This window comes from Alligator sinensis, unplaced genomic scaffold (genome assembly GCF_000455745.1).
Source record: "Alligator sinensis unplaced genomic scaffold, ASM45574v1 scaffold360_3, whole genome shotgun sequence".
Taxonomy (NCBI): domain Eukaryota; kingdom Metazoa; phylum Chordata; order Crocodylia; family Alligatoridae; genus Alligator; species Alligator sinensis.
This window is the reverse complement of record NW_005841977.1, coordinates 686,431-703,882: the sequence shown is the minus strand read 5'-3', so window position 1 is coordinate 703,882 and position 17,452 is coordinate 686,431. Positions and strand designations below refer to the sequence as shown.

The 17,452-nt window shown below is 45.8% G+C and overlaps 1 protein-coding gene across 1 annotated transcript in view; it reads left to right on the top strand.

Moving 5' to 3' along the window:
* SH3PXD2B (SH3 and PX domains 2B) overlaps positions 1-17,452 on the top strand; it is a 106,253-nt gene that overhangs the window by 15,225 nt on the left and 73,576 nt on the right. The gene's annotated exons all lie outside the window — the stretch shown is intronic.

Genomic DNA, 17,452 nt, shown 5'->3' with positions numbered 1-17,452 from the left:
GTAGGGAAATCCAAATCACTAAGTAGGCTCACACCATCTGGTTTCCTTCAGTTCAGCTTGGAACCACTTCTGCTTTGTAGGGATGGTTGCTCAGATCTCTCTAGCATGATACAGCTCATGATGGGCAGCAGCTGCTGTTGAGATTGGCACATTTCATTCCTTCATCCAGCCAAGGCACCTTTATTCAGAGCCATTGTCCTGCAGGGGGACAGCATGTGGGTATATCTATCTGAAAGAGGACACAACTTTGAAGTGCTCTGCTGCTATGGGTAACCCAGATGACTGCAGGCACTATGCAGAGTGGGCTAGAGTGAGTTGGCGGGGCAGGGGGGGGAATGAAGAGAGCCAGAGGCAGTTAGTGATTTGGATGGTTTTGCTTAATGTCACAGATAGGTGCTAGGGAGGAGGCAGAGCTAACGTAATGGGCTCCTCCCAGGAGACCCAAACCACAGGGCTTATGCTCTCTCCCTTCCTCCATCAGCATCCCCACATACTGGCATTCACAGCCAAGTGGAGGGGCAAGCCCTTGCAAACATGGCTTGTGGTGGAAGCAGGGTTAAGCCATGTGCAGCTGTTTGCGTAACCAAGGAAATATTAAAGTAAATAAATGGGGAACAGCTGTTGAGCAGCAGCCAGCTAAAGAGGAAATTAAGCTCGGCCGCTTTCTTCGCTGCACCATCTCATCTTTCACTGATGCTCAAAGGCCCAGTCCCCTGTTGGATTCGAACTGGTTCCACTACCCAAGTGCTGAGGACCTAGGATGGCCCAGGAGGAGGTCTGCCTATTCAGAATTCCCCTCTTATTTCTAGCCACTGCAGTTCCCTTTTGGGAGTGTTTGTATTTGTAAGGGGGCTTAGAGCAGTGTTTCTCAACCTGTGGGTCACAACCCAAAAGTGAGTCACAAGAATATTTGAAAGGGTTGGGAGCAAGTCCCAGAAAAATGCAGGAAAACATGGGTTTCTCCTTGCAGGCTGGCACATGCATGTGGCCAGCATGCAGCCAGGCAGGGTCGTGCAAGAAGCCCCAGCAGCTGGATGCAGGTAAGTGTATGGGGGGTGGGGGTTGAGGGTCCAGGGCTTGGGGTGGGTGTGTGGAGGGGATGGGTGTGTGAGGATGAGTGGGTACCTGCCAGCACTGGGGGAAGGTGGCTGGGTGCTGAGGCTGCATCAGGGTGGGGGGGCAAGGTCCTTTGGGGGGCAATGGGAAGCTGCGTGGCTGGGGCTATGGCACTGGAGCCAGTGCCCATACTCGTAGAGGTTGGGTGCCCAGGAGACACTGCTCAGGGGCCAGGTGGGGCCATGACCAGGCTACCTGGCACAGCATGAGAGCCCCAGCCCAGGGCAAGTGGGGTGCCACAGGCCTCACCACCTCCTTCCTGGGCCAAGGTTAGACTCGCTCCGCTGCCATCCGCATGAGCTGGAGCTGCTGCAGCCACCACACTCCAGTCCAAGCGGGACAGGGGCAGCTGGGGACCTTCTTTGGTAGGGCTGGGGTGAGGGGAGGGGGCTGTGGGTTAGGAGTGAGGGGCACCAGCATGGCCTGGGGGAGGAGGGGGGTTGGGGACTGTGGCTTGGGAGTGAGGGGCATCAGCAGGGCCAGGGGCCTGTGGGTCGGGACTAGCCATCGATGTTTACAAATGGGTCCTGGTACAAAAAAGGTTGATAACCATTGTGCTAAGAGATTGGTTGCTGTTGAAGAGAGCACAGCTGGAGGCATGTTGGACAGAAGAGCATTAATGTGAGATGCTGTCCTCACGCAAGATAATAGGGAAGCATTGAGGGAGTTTGGGTTGCATGAGTGGGGAAGAGGCCAGTGCCTTAGGTCCATGGGACAGGAGACATGGTAGGAGGGATTTTCCACTGGTTCTTGGGGCTGGAGGTGGTTGGCGATTATCTGTGAGCAGAGGGACCCTTGTGGCTTAGCTTGCAGTGAAACTGGGAGGCTGGACCTGGGGGCATTGGGGTTTCAGAGAAGTTAAGGGTATCGCTTCACGGCCTGGATCTGTGGGCTCAGATCAAGCGTAGTCCTATGCTTGCCTGGCAGAGGAAATACCATGATCGCCACGGTGACTTCCCTAGTTGCACCTGGGAAGACTGCTCTCCTGGCATGGGATAGCACCCACATGGGTAATTCTGGGGTAAACTGGGGCAGGGCAGCATGGGAGACTGGGCCTGGCGGCTGGCAGACTTGGGGTGAATACATCTTTGCGGAGCTGCCTGTAGAGTTGTGTGGGCTGTTAGAGCGATTTCCGCCTTGAGCTACTCATCGTGTTGCAGTCATAGCTTGTCACTTTTGTGACCAAACAATTATTATAGGTCCTGAGCCAAGTAAAACAAATACACATTTATTACAGATGGCCTCACTGTCCCCCTCACTCCCACTGTAACTTCAGAGCCAGGAGGCTCCTCTAACATCCCTCCTTCCCTGCTTGCTGTGTATGTGCTAGCTGGGCAAAAAGATGCCCTGGCAGATGGTGATGATGATAACTGTGATCTCTGCTTGGATTACTCTGATCAGTTCAAGGTTTGCAGTAGTGTTTGGACTTTCCTGTCCCCAGCTCCCAAAGACTCCCTTCAAAAAATCACCAGAAAACTGTAAGAGAGACAAGGGTCTCAAGCTTGTAGAGCTTTTCTAATCATGCATTAACAGAGATTGGATCTTTCATGCCAAAGGCCCAGTTTAGGAGATCACTCAAGCACATGCTTAAGTGCTATGGTGACTAGGGGTGCTTTCCTCTCTTGATTCCCAGATACTTTTAAGTATTTGAATGGTCCCTATCTGAGATTACAAGGTCCCTTTTTACATGTGCTGTCTGATAGCTCCCAGGGTAGGTCCCTGCTGTTTTATTTCAGCCACTCCTACTAAGGAGAGTTTTACGTTTTACCTCCCTATGAGGTTTTTTTTCAAAGCACAGTGACTTATCCCAATGATCCACATTTGTTGATACAGAATATTTCTGGATTAACTTGTCATTACAAAATAAATAATTACACACTTTCTAAATTAATTTGTACTTATACATTTAATTTAAAATGGTGAGGAATTCTAGTATAAAGGCAGTTTCTTATGACTGGAGGAATAGTTTTTTCTTTAGATGGGATTGATGTTCCTGTTATAGCATTTGGTACACCAGATGTGAGATGCTGGGGGCAGGTGGACTCTCTTTCTAAGAAACAAAGGCAATTTCATGGACACTTGTGAGGGTGCCAATGTTGTTTTGGATACTGAACAAGGCTGGCAGATATGGTGGAAACTTTTAATTGGTATAAAAATTGGTAACCAAATACCTAAATAGCTGTATCTTGTACGCCAAGGCAGAACAGATCTGCTGTTTAATGTGCCCTTGACATGTGCTTTCAGCACTGCCTTCTGGAGGAACTCCATTTCCACCACTTGTTCAGTTATCCCAGGATCCCAGTAGGTACTGAATCAGGAAAGACTCGGGGACAGTTTAGCAGATCCTTTTAAAAATCCTATTGCAAGTCCTGTCCTGTAAGGCTATAGGAAGCATTTTAACTGGTTTGAAACAGGTATTAATTGTTTCTTCTTTCAGGTTTGTTTCCATGAAAACTGAGTAACTTCCCTCCTTGTGTTTCTAGCTGTGGATCCATGAACACATCTTGCAGCTGTGGGGTCTTTCCCCACTCCCATATAGAATTTCTAATCTGTATAGGACCTTTCCTCCAGACAATGCCAATGGGTCAACCTCCTAGCTTTTGCTCCTAAAGTATTCCATTCTTCACTGGCATGCCATTACATGTCATTAGAAACCAGCCCCTGGTTTCTTGGGGTCAGGAAGCATATTCCCTATGGGCAGGTTATCTCTGACTTCCTTTTGCTGGCTGCTTCTTGTTTCCTTTGCAGTGTCTGGTACTTGTCATTGCCAGAGAGGCTGGTGGACCAGATGGGCATTTGGGTGTGATCCAATGTGACTGTTCCTACGTGTTAAGAACCAGTTCTGAGGCTCAAAGAGAGTGATGTAACCCAGACAGTCGCACAATTAAGGAAGATAAAATTAGAGGAGTTTAAGCAAATTAAACATGTATTTGGCTTCAGTAGCCACTCCTCTTTGGGACCTGCTTCAAATGTGTTTCCCGGTGCTCTGTTTGTCCATTCATTTACAGTTCTTTTAAGTTCCTAGCTGGAAACTTTCTACACTGACCCACCTGGAGCCGTTTCATCTTGGAGAAAGTAGTGCATCCTCCTAGCCAACAGCTTCATATTTTTAAACAGGAGAGGAGATTGAAGTGATACCTAATGCTTATGAAAGAATTGGCTGACAGCAACAGGATTACTGGGCAAGTCCTTCATACATATGGGCCAGATTAGCTATCCTGGTGCGGGGCTGGGGAGGGGTTTAAGATGCCATGTCAACACCTGGTAGGGGTGGCAAAGTAAATTATATCTTAAAATTTCAGTTGCGGCATTTAATAAAACGCTACTATAAAAGTCGTCCAGGGACACAAACTGGCACAAGGAGGGGAGTTGTTCTGTTACAGGCTCTTGGATTCTTGAAACAATAAAATGAGACTTTTGTGTATTGGTTCCAGGACTTCGAGGCACAGTGTCTGAAGGGAAAGATACAGTAAGCATTGTTTTTCCACTCAGTCTCTTGGTGGTTGTCATACTTGTCTTTTCCCATTCGGTGATATATTTATCCAAAAATCTCTCGCCACTTTATATAGGTGGAGGCCTATTATCTTCTTTTTCCAAAAGTACAAACTAAGGACAGAAATACAGTGCAGCTTGCCTGATATCACTCTTATCTCCATTAGACAAAAGTGAACCCAGTTCTCTTTGCTCTAATCCAGGGATGGACAATTATTTGGGCCTGGGGGCCACATATGGAGTTTTAATGAGTTGTCAAGGGCTGGGTCACCAACTCCCTATGTGGGATGGGGTCATGGGAAGGTGGGGAGCTGGCATGGGCGGGCAGCAGCTACAGCAGGGCCACCCTTCTGTCCTGAGGAGGGACTGGTGCTGCTGCCTGCTTTCAGCAGGGGTGGCCCAGGTGCAGAGACAGCACCAGCATTGGCCAGGCAAAAGCTGTTGCTGGTTACTGGGGAAAAAGCGGGGCCTGGCTGCAGCCATCTACCCCTTGCTGCAGCCAGGGCCTTCTTGCTGTGGTTTCCTGAAGCCCACGCCAGGGCTCTCCTCCGTGCCACTGCCACTTCTGGACCACCTCAAACCCCCCATGCCTTGGAGGGAGAAGCCACAGAGTAGCCCCAGTGGGCTCTGGCCAGCTGTAGTGAGAAGAGCCCAGCAGCAGTGAGAGGGAGGTGGCTGCAGCCAGGTCCCACTTTTTTTTCTGGTGCCCAGCAGCAGCTTCTGCCTGGCCCTGAACTGACCATACAGTCCTGGCCCACCCCGTGCAGGGGGTTCGGGTCCCTACAGTGCCGGCTTCAGACCTACCTGCCCCAGCCCCAATGAGTGGCGACAGCCAGGCAGCAGCTGCTGCTAGGTGCAGGAAAAAAGTGGGACCTAGGGTGGGTGTGACCACCTCCCCCTCACTGCTGCCGAGCCCTTCTCACTGCAGCCACCCAGAGTACGCACCAGGGCTGCCCTGCGGCTCCTCCCGGCTGCCCATTCACAAGAATAAACCAATGGGTTTATATCCTGCAATGCAGCTAGTTCTTAACAGTTAGGTATGACCTAAAGAAAGGAAACCCAAGAGCATCATACACTGAAATCCTGTTACACGGGTAGAACTGAGTCCTCTTCCTCGTTCCTTCTGTCTTTGTGTCCCTGACTTCACTTAGAATTGCAAGTTTACCGCATCAAACCTGACATGCCAAAGAGGGAAATAGTGAACTTGTCTCCAGCCTGTCAATGACACAACTCTTTTCCCTGAATAGGGACTGCATTGATGCCTGGCAAAATAAGCCTTTCTCTGTGTGCATGTGTCTTGGGGGAGTTGGGTTTGTTTTTTTTCTCTGAGCAGCAGTTGACAGATCTTAGTTCCTCTTTCTATTTTCTCCTTCCACAAAACAGTTCCTAGTTCAATGCATTTCAGTCTCCTTACTTTTCTCTCAAGATGTCTCCCATTTAGCGCTTTCCAACATTTGACAACTGGTAAACAGCACATTTGACCACACTTTGGGGCCAAAACAGGCCAGTTAAGTTATGATGGGCTCTTATGGGTATTTTGACCAGCTGCTACATTCTTTACCTGCAGCCAAGTGGCATTTGGGGCAGTGGAGGAGTAGTGCCTTCCCCTGAGAACTGCCAGATAGAATGATTCCTTTACAGATGATTGCATCAAATGGAAAAAATCCATGTTATCAGCATATGCAAGGGGCAGATGCAGCAAAAAGAAGGGAAAGGGCCTTGGAGAATGGAATTTTTAATCCAGGCAGCTGAACCATCTGTACAAGCAGCTGTAAACACAGTTTTGGTTTTTGGGGTTTTTTTCTAACTTCAAATTGGCCACCGCAAAAAGCTTCCTTCTTTCTTTGCACAAGAATGTACAGATCCCAGGTGTTTCTGCAGATCTGAGCCAAGTTTATGCTCATTTTATCTTTCAGATATGTTATCGAGAACTGCTGTTCTCACGGTAGCCCAGAGAAGGCTGGTTGCTGGGACTGTGCATTGTCCAGTCATTCAATATTTGGAGTCATCTCCTGATCTCCTCCTTGAGAATCTGGTAAAGCAGCCAGAGGAGGTGGCAGTGATATGTGTTGTTTTCCAATTCTGTGGGTAATATGGTACAAGTTAAATGTCATTTGACAGGTGCCAGTCTGAGAGGAGGTCTTATTAGCTTAATATACAAGGGCAGGAGGATGGAAGATGGGGTACATCTTAGAATGGCCATTTTGACTTGGAGTTTGAATTTAGCTGTTTTGCTGGGGATTGGTGCATGTTTAGTTAGTGAGGTTTTCAATAACAGGCCACGTAAAGTTATAGTGCAATGCTAGGAAGAGTGTTCTTTGTCTCAGTAGCTGAGAAAGTGAGTTAATATCCTCTCACCCTTTGAATGCTTAAAAATAACTCTGGAAATTCAGCTACTCCATTAGTTGGATGAGTGAACAGGATATGCTGGACAGCAAGAACTTGTCTAATGACCTCCCTCTCCTGCCCAGTGCTTATGTGGCTCAGGCTTTGAAGCTTTGAGCCAGTGCCCAGGTGTATTTAATTTACTGGAGCTAGTCATTAGCTGCCAGCATGGATTTTTACGGTACTTGTACTGATCTTGGATGACAAGTTCCAGTCTCCTCCGTACACCTACTGTAATCTAGTGCAGCTCATTTATCTGGGGTACAAGCCCTTGCTCCATGTGGATATTTGGGTCAGTAAAGAAACATGACTGATACAATAGTAGCTATCTGGGAGGAAAGTAGGGACAAGAGCAGAGGAAATCAGCTGCAAAGGAGGCTGTATCTATTTAAGTGTTGTGTATTAATAACATTTCTGAAATCATTAACATTTTCACATAGTGCTGTATCCTCACGGGAGCCTTATGAGTGCCTTTGTCTGAGCATTTCACAGTCTTCAGTACACTAATATACCGTACACCCACTTTGTGAGGAGGAATAGGAAGACTGCCGTATATTTTTAGAAATGGAAGCAAAGTGACTTGCTTAAAGTCATGAAGGAAGGCTGTGACAGAGGAAGGAATTGATTCCCAGTGTCTCATATCCCAGGCTAGCTCCCTAATCATTGACCATCTGTGTGCATGATTGTTTACTGGCAGGAATAGACAAGGTTTGTTTCCTAGATAGTATTTTTATGGTAACATTAATACCTTTAGGAAGGTCTGTGTCCTACAGTTGTACTAGAAGCTGTCGTCATCAACGTGTTTTGTTTATTGGCTTAAACATAGGGAAGAGAAAACAAAATGTATGTCCCTGGGGCTACTGTAAAATACAAGCGATCCCAGCTACTGTTGCGTATTGATTGGGGGGGCAAGGGGGACTCTCTTCTGACCTCCAAAATTGATATTAGTTCTGGGGGGTGGGAACACTGACTCACTATTATTTTTTTTTTTGTTAGTTGAATATGAAAAATAGGCATCATTTAACAATAAATAAATATTTTTAAGATATGTGGGAGAAGCTGGGTTTTATTTTATATACATTTTAAAAAAATGTGCCCATTTTCATTTCCAACTGGACAAAAGCATTTTGGATCAGCACGTGATGCGTCTAAACACACACGTGTGTATATGATGTGGGTATGCATGAATTTACACACGCACTCACTTAGATGCATTGCTTGCTGTTCCCAACATACCTTTGTCCAGTTGGAAATGAAAATGGGAACACGTTTTTTTGAGATTTTTAACTTGACTCTGCTTGTTAGCCAAAATGCCATGCAGAGATGTGTGAATCACTTGCAAGCAGCCAGGAAACCGAGCATCCCAAAGGGCAGGGGACTAAATGACATCAGTTCTGTCCAGGTTGATAGGGACATGGAAAAACTTCCGTTGTGATATGCTGGGGACTGAACCATGCTCCTCTGGCTAAAATCTTTATATTGCTCAGATGCTATCAGGGCCAGGGTTTTTCTTCTGGGTGCAGGTGACTGCCCTGCTCTGTAGCACTTCACTTTCCTTTTGGGTCTTAAAGCTCCGTAGAGAAGGCCTAATTCCCATCCTCAACTTATGAACCAGGGAGAGTCACTAAAATTCAAGGTGAATACTGCATTCCTCCTCTCCTTGCTTCTAGATCCTGCCTTTTCTTATTTTTTCCCCTGTCTCTCCTTTGATAGCATTAAAGCAGTTGAGAGCTAACATAAACCGTAAGCCAGTGATTTGCAGCCAAGGTTCTGTGGCATCCTAGGGTGACTTGAGATCCTTCAAGGGTGCCATGCAATGTTAGCACTGCTAGATGTACAAATATGACTCACAAGTTAAACCCAGAGATTTCAAATAGGAATCCATAGTATTAAAAACATTCTGACCTGTTGTGGTTTTTCTGAGTTCTTTGCAACAGAAGAATTGCTCTATTATTTTTCTTCAGTCAAAATCAAGTGAAAGCTAAGAGCTAGCATTTTCTGAGGGTGCTTTTGAGGCTATCGGGGAGTGCCTTGATTCTAAAAAGGTTGAGAACCACTTTTGTAAGCAATCGGCCCTGCAGTGACTATTAATACTTCTTGTAAGATTTTTTGATTTTGAGAGCTGCTGAAGCTTCACAACCCCCTTGTGCATTAGGAGCTGGTATTATTTATCTTCCTTATTTCAGCAGAGAAAGAAAGTGAGGCACAGAGAAATAAGTGATTTATTCTCCCCCTTCCTTCCTCCCTGGGTGCCTGGCTGGTCTGAGAAAGAGTGCAAAATATAACCCTGGTCTCTCGGTTCCCAGTCTTCTACTTATTAAGAAGACAATGCTCCTTTATAAGTTTCTTTATGCTTTCTTTCCTTCTCCCTTATGAGCTCAGACTGAGATATGTCTGGCCTCTTGTTCCCATCTATAGGATCCAGCATGGAGACTTTTTTTGTATATGATCTAAGCTCTATGGAAATAATCCTGCCTGTAGGGTGGGGCTGCAATATGGAAGGGCCTGCCTTAGGCCCTGGGCCAGCAGAAGCCAGCTGCATTGAGGCTGCTCTGCCTTATGGATTAAGGGGCATAAAGGGGAGGGGGGATGTATTGGACTTACTCTTTCCTCAGTGATTCATGCGTTCCAGTAGGCTGGAGACCCATGTGGAGAGTGAGGGGGAGGCTAATTAAGCAACACCGAGAAGGGAAAATGTCAAGAGGTGCCAATGTGTTGGGATGATGCTGAAAGGCTCTGGTGGCCAGCTCTTTCCTTACCCAGTGCCATGTTGACTCCCTGTATTTCTGCCAGCTGGAGTCAGGTTGCAACTACTGGCGAGCTCACTTGTGTAGTACATTGAACCCATTCTCCTCATTTGCCAGCTGCTTTGTTATGAGAGTTTCTACCTATCCAGGTGACAGAGCACCCCATGGTATCTTATGACCTCCTTGCTAGTTGATGGCTTTTGCGCAGTAACTAGGATTGCGGTTCAGTGCTAAACTACTGGCAATATGTCGACTCCACTGCTTAGCTGATCTGTCTGTCAAGGAGGAATAAATGCTTGTCTCTTGTTCTATTTCCAGCTGTGATCACCTCTGGCTCACCAATACCCTATTTTGTGACATTCACATCGTTAATGAGAGTTACCACTGAGAGTTCAGTTTATCTGAATACACAGCAATTAGATGTAAGAGAACTGCTTGTGAGCTGTGATGGGATGGAGTGTCTGGTTTTCCATGGGTAGTATCTTTGATAGAAAATTTAAGGGTGTGTGGATATTTTGTTGATATGCCCAGAACCGAGTCTTTCAGCGTAGAATGGTGTTGCAGTGTCACGGGAGCTGTCATCCGGGTGCCTTATGCTCCCATCCTCCTGTAAAGGCTGGACTCCCTGATTTAGAGGAGTTTGTTTTTGACTGACCACCTTCTTCCCCTTTTGGTAGGGTGAGTTTCAGGATAGGAGGCCTTGTCTGTACAGCTTCATGAAGGTGCTATTTCCTGGTCCGAGAATCTAACCTTACAGAGGAGAATGGGAACACCAGCACCTAGACTGAAGCTTGCGTTGGCTATGCCGAATAATTTTGAATAGAAATATTTCTAGTTCTATGGCTCAAGCATTCAGTGGGTGACAGCATTTTTTGGCAGAAAAAAAATCACTTTTTTGAAATTTTAAATCCTGGCCTGCTCAAATAGCTGAGACCTCCCTTTCATAGAGCAGTTGTAGATTACATACAATAGCCGTGGAATCTGGAAAGAATTTCCATCATGTGGAAACCAGGTTTTTAAGGGCTGACCAAAACGTTTTTGAAGAATCCTATCATATTAAATAAAATCCCTTCTTTAAACACAGTGACTGCAAATATCACCCTGAAAGCCAGCAAAGAACTTCTGTATTAGATCACATAGCGCAGATGTGTGAAAGAAGAATGCTTAAAAGCTGTTTACATTTTAAAATATTGAAAAATGTTCCTGTTCTGAATTAGGCTAAAAAGTTTAAACGTCAGTTTTTGCCAACCGGAAATATGAAGTGGGGAGAAAAACCTCACTTTGATGCAATCAGAATGTTTGTTTTCCCTTTTGATTCTGAGCATTTTTTTGTTATATATAATTTTTTTAATATATATAAATAATTTATTTTAATTCCAAAATGAAATGGATTTTTGTTACAAAAATTTGATCAAACCTTATTAAAGTCTTCTTTGGAACAGATGCTTTTCTTCAAAAAGAGAGAAATGGGTTCTGCTAATCACTTTCCACTGCTGCCACCAACAAAATTCCCAGCCAGGTCTTCCTCCCACTGCCATTGCAGACTTGGAAAAAGGGTTGCTCTCAGGCAGTCACCGGCTACCTGCTCTAGTGAGTTAGGTCTCTCGGCACTAGTATTCCTTTTAGTTTTGCTTTTGTTCTTAATCAGTGAAGTCTTTCCAGGGCTGTCTCCTAATTCCTTTATGGTTAAATCTTATTCTCTGAGAGGTTTTTAAGAGGGTCCTATGCAGACTGACACTGCATTTGGTTTGGTTTAAATTCTTGGCCCAGAATTTAAACGGCCAGTGTGAGTTTCGTGCCTCCCCTCCTCCACTCCACCTGGGGTCTAATAACTGATACAGTCAAACTACATGTAGTTTGGTTTCACCTTTTTTTTTTCTTTTTAAATATACATGCACACATAAAACATGTATAAACCTGTATTCTCAGTGTTTTTTTAACTCTTGACGTCCACCGGGCTGCTGCATCCTCTCTGACTGTTCCACATGCCTGAGGACCTTGAGACATCCTGAATCTTCTTTGTGCTCTCTAACTCCCATGGGGTCCCAGAGCTGGGGAAGACACTGCATTGTTTTCCCTCCCAGATCCTGTGGCTTCTGTATTCAGTCCTGTAGGCTATTTGTCTCCCTCTGATGTCCCCTGGTCTGCAGCTCAAAACTGATGTAGCGTTATCTGCTGGCATGCGCATGATTTCCCCCCCAATGTTTTTAAGCCATTCATTCTCTCCCATCAGATAGCTCTCAATGGTAACATCCTGCTTTAGCAATAAGCTCTGGCAGAGGCTACCTGAGATAGAAATCAAAGCAACAGGGAGGTCCACAAATCTTTTCCTGGAAGGGGATTTGGGAGGTGACAAGGCCAGACTCCTGCACTATTTGCGGTGTGAGTGGAGCAGACGGCCCTTCTGAAGATCAGGTGTGTGTATCCACTGTCTGCAGATACTTCCTTCAAAGGCTGGTTTCTTGGGTTTGCTTAGCTCAGCACTTTTCTATCCCACCCCCTCTGTAAACACTGGAATACAAGTGTAGTTTGTGTAATGATCCTGACCACCCACTCAGGCTCTCCCAGTGGGAGATACAGACTCTCTCTTGTTGCTAACGCAAGAAGTAGAAGAGGTGGGGGCTGGTGAGTTAGTCACATCCTCTGTGGGACTCTTAAGTCATCATCGGTTGGGAAAAATGCAGGGAACTAAAACTAACTGGACGCCTGAACATGAAACCCTTGAATTTCTCGGTATCGACCGAGATACTTAAAAATAAATTGCAGTTGGAGGAGTCAGATCTGCCTCACATCTGTTGGATGGATTCACACGGGAACTGGACTGGGCTGGTTTGCCTTGTGAATTAAGGAATTCCAGCTGTCAGGCTGCTGCCTTAGAGTTTTGTTTTATCAGCAGGTTTATTTTAATAGCCCAAGATTGTGTTGAATGGGAGAGACCTAGTATGCACACACAAGGAAACTGCAAAAATGTAGTTTCCTTGGAGATGCTGTTTCTTGCAGCTCTTGTTAAACCACCAGGGGCCTAATTCTACTTAACTGCTCTTTTAAATCCAGGTAACCACTGGAGTTGCTCCTGATTTATACTTCTAAGTGAGGTTCAAATCGGACCCTCTTTTTCCTCCCCAAGTCCCCATTGGGAAAAGAAATGTCTCTTTGACAGGTCAGTGTAAGGACACTGTGCTGCTTTTGTAATAACCTTGCCCTGTAGTGGCTTGTGAGGAGGAAGGAGACTCATTTAAGAGGAGGTTGGTACAACTATTATTGCTAACCAGCAAGGATCCTTTAGCCTGCCTGAGAACTGCTGATTTTTATACCCTGAGTGCCTGGCTCAAATGCCTCTGCTCCGACAACTCTGTACTGCATTGGTAGCTGTTGTGTTTCAGCACAGTTTGAGCCTGCTCCAAGTTGAACGCTTCAGGGAATGTGTTCAAGTTCCCAGTTTGTCTTCATAAGCACTGGAGCAGGGGAGGCTTTTGAAAATGGGAGGAGGTTGGGTAGAAGAAAGGAATGATTCTGTACTCTGTGACAGTTCCTGGGAGGGGATTCTTCTACGTATGTGTGCAGTCTGACATGCTTGATTTGTGCACATGTGTGCTTGTGCGTGTGCATATGTGTGGGACCCTATGTGTGGGTGTGATGAGAGAGACTGGATTGTGTGTGTAAACTCATCTATTCATGACTCTTCTCAGGATGTCCTTTGATTGCACACACAAGCTTCAAAAGAAGGACTTTTAGATTGTGCCCAGTTTTGGCATAGATTTCTACAGAGACCTTGATCCCAAGTCCTTGGCCTGCTCTGTGCCTTGGTTTCCCTATATGTAGAAGGGGAGAAAACTTTGGAATTTGGCCACTGAGCTGTTCCAATTTTTTTTTAATAATGGAAACAGTATTTCCCTATCAGTCCAGTTCTGACCATGTTTTGCCTTGAAATGTTTGAGCAGGAGATGCTGAATGTGTGCAAAGGCTTATCTCTGCTGCTGCTTCTGCTGTTGTGGACATCTTAAGCAATCTTCGGTTCAGGTCCCTGTTAGGTCCAGATTATTGGCTACTTCTGCGTTGAATTTCTTTCCAGTTCAGATACTGGAGGCCTCCTTTCCTTAGTGCTGTTCTGTCTGTGAGTGTTTTCCTGTGCATCACAGGCTCAGGTATGATAAAAGGAAATTCTTGATGATGGAATGGCACTGCGGAAAGGAAGTGACCCAGACTAGAGGCACATAACGAGTCACCCCAGTATATTTCTGCTCTGTTCCCAAATGTGTCTTCCAGCAAGAGTCATTTCCCATGACTTGAATACTGTGATGAATTATGCATGGGTTATTGATTGGCTGTTCTGTATGCAAGGTTTTAATGCCTTGTTACTGGTGTGTATATGTGTGTTCAGTACTTCAGTATTCAATACCCATTTATACAGGCTCAGACCTACATGCAGAGACTGATTCCATCTGGAGGCTGCAGTGTAATTACCAGAATTTAAGTGCAAGATAAATTAGTAACTTACTGTAAAGACAATTATGGTTTCCAGGACTCCTGATCCAGCATCCCCCAACTCAAACATAAAAGCTATAAATACGAATCACCCAAGAAGCTAGAGAGAGAGAGAGACACTAATCAGGGGCTTTAAAAGGAGACTGTATTAAAAGGAGATGGAGTACTTAATTCTGAGAATTACCCTCAGATTTTTTAAAATGCTGAAGTATCTCTTTTCTTATAAACACCAACGGGACACACTGCACAAGAAGGGCAGGGATTGTGCAGTTTTCTAACATTAGGAGTTTGGACCGCTTTGGGGGGGAGGGGAGGGGCAGTGGCCACAGTTCTGAATTGGTCCATTTTTGGGTGTCCATCCTGGCATTTTGGTGGGGATGGATTCTCAAAGTTCAGAGGCCCTGCCTCTGAGATCAGGTCCTCTTTAAAGTGTATATCAAGTTGATGTAAAAATCACTAGTTGCTTTTGAGAGTGCAGGCCCCTCTAGTTTTTTAACCCTTTAAACAGTCATTTTATTACACCTGAAACATGCTCTGTTGAGCTGTTGCACTTGATAGCTTCTTACTTACCTGACTCTTGGCCTGACCTCTGTAGCCCTTTTGTCCTCGGCTGGTCTGCTGCCATACTTAAGTGAGGGCTGTGCTGCTGGCTTCTATGGTTAGGGGTTCCTTTCCCATATGGAAATGGATAAGGTTTGGACAGTAGTCTGGTCTGAATGTCTTATTGCTACTGGCAATGAGCAATGTAGAGGTGAATGAAAGTCTGACTGCTGCCATCTTCCTGTCGTTGTTGTTGTTTTATAAGCTTCAGGCTTGGGTATAAAGACAAAGTGTGCAGCTGTTCCTGTAATCAAACAGCACAGCCTGATGAGGTTAAGGCATTTGGTCATTGGGTTTGTGCTGTTTTGTGAAGTATCTGTCTATCTGGGCACAGCCCTGGTGAATGCTGACTGTGCAGTGCAGCAGGCTGTTATCTCTTGATTGCCTAATTTGATGAATGGCTCTAGCAGGCATTTTTGAGGTTTCTGTTAAAGGAACTGGCATGGATGTTAGCTGAATGATTCTCCCGTTTTGTATAATAAAAGTTCCTTGCCTGGCTGCTGTCAAAGACCTAATATTGTGGCCAATTCTGAGGCTCAGTGGAAGAGGGAGGTGGGGAGAGAGAGGCTTGTATGACTTCACCTCTTTCTCCCTCCAGCCCGAATGAGGTCTGCTGGTGAGGTATGAAGTCACTATTTTGATGCCTGAAGAATGTGCATCTGTGCAGTATTTTCTTCTGCCTGCCTTCTAGGAGCGTGGCTGGGCCAAACTTTCACACACTCATGGAACAGAAATGAGGAGGCCTGTCACCCAGCCAGAGCAGATTCCCCTTCGGGAAGTCCTGCAAAATTTGAGATGAGCAAAACACAGTGGAAAGAAGTGCTAGATGAAATGCAGGATTTAGGGGAGAGCACAGAAATTTCAAGTTCTGTTATTTCCAAGCTATTGACCATTTATGCCTATTATCTAGGAAATGCCCAGAAGATCCAGTCAGAGCTGGGACTCGGTTGCAATGGGCTTCACACAAACTCCTTCCCTGAGGAGCCGATAGTGCGAGGTGAACTGTAGATCATATGCCAGAGTCCGTTCTCTCTCGCATCCCCTTTTACGCTACTTTTGTAATGTGAAAGGGGTCATAGAGCTGCATCTGCCTAGCAGCTAAGAATTCCCCCAAAGCTGGGGAGTCCCTCTGGGGAATCTGTCTGGCAGCTTCTGAGCTACACCATATTAATACCAGCGTAGCTGACACTTCCACCACAGTCTGAAGTAGACAAGATGACCAGTTCTCTCTGGGTAGCTTGCTGCTGCAGTAGGCACTGTTTCAGTGCTAGTCCAGGAGGTGGTGGGAGAGCCAGCAATATCCTGGCTATTCCAGGTATCGTTTTCCATGTGGTAACTGCATATTGGGATTTTACCAAGTTACACTGATGTATGTTACGTACGTGTTTGCACCCATGTAAATGTGGGCATCCAGGCCCTCTGTCAGGAAGAAGCTTTTAGGAGGATGTAAGGATGCCTTTATACCAGGTCACTTCATGCCATGGGTTGCATGCACTTTCCTTACAGTAGGGCTTGCTATGTAGACCAACTGCTACCTCTTTATACACAATTTTTAATGTGACTTCATAGGAAGCTTCTCATCTAGTGGCAGCTGCTGCTGTAGCCTCTTCTCTGACCTTGGTTGCCTCCTAGTCCTCTTTTTATTAGGTATGTTTTACAGTTCTGCCATCAGCTTTCAGTCTGGGCTGCCTGATGCGCTTTCCCATGGCTGAGCCGATCTGAGCTGCTGCCTTCTCAGAAAGGTTTTATTAAAAAAATCTACTTGAAAATCACGTCAAATCAAAGGTTATGTACCACTCTAGTAATTGAGACTATGCACTCATCTTGCATGCAGGGCTGTCTGTAGTGTCGGGTAAGCAACAGCCTCAGATTCAGCTTGAAATGCCTCAGCACCTGGCACAAGGTCCTAGTTCATGACTGGGGCTCAAAAGCACTGCCTCAGAACTATGTCTTAATGATTATTTGTGTTGAATACTGCTTAAGCAGGGTCCATGAGATCCTTCTAAGAGTGCTGCAGGGGGCTGTGCAATATTAGAACAGTTAGGTGTGCAAACACCTAAACCTGGTTCATGAGATAAATTTGGACACATCAGTAGGAATCCATGGCATCAGCTGATTCTGACCTGTTGTGGTCTTCCTGAATTCTTGCAACGTAAGAATTACTCTATTTTTCCATAGTAAAAATGTGAGTGAAATTTAATTTTTGAAATGGGGTGTGTGCTTTGAGTCTAAGAAGGATAAGAACCACTGAGATACTGCCTTTCTTTCACATCATCCCCAAGGCCAGCACAAACCTTGGTCTCCCTGTTTTCTGGGCTGCTGCACTTTTACCCCCTATATATCCATTACCAGTCCTAGATAATCAGAGTGCTTTTAATTAGGGGTGCAGCGATAGAGATTTGGGGGGGGCCAATACCTGTAGCTGATTTTTAAAGAGGTATATTGACTGATACTGATTCAATTTCTGCTATAGCTACATGCAGCTGGTAAGTCTGCTGCGATGAAAGGGAAGGGGGATGGGGGTGGGGTGGGGCTGGAGCAGGTGCTGCCCAGCTGGGCATTTCTCGGGATGGAGCCACAGTTTGTCTGGGGAGCACGGGGTGGGGGATGGCTTCCGCCATTGCACG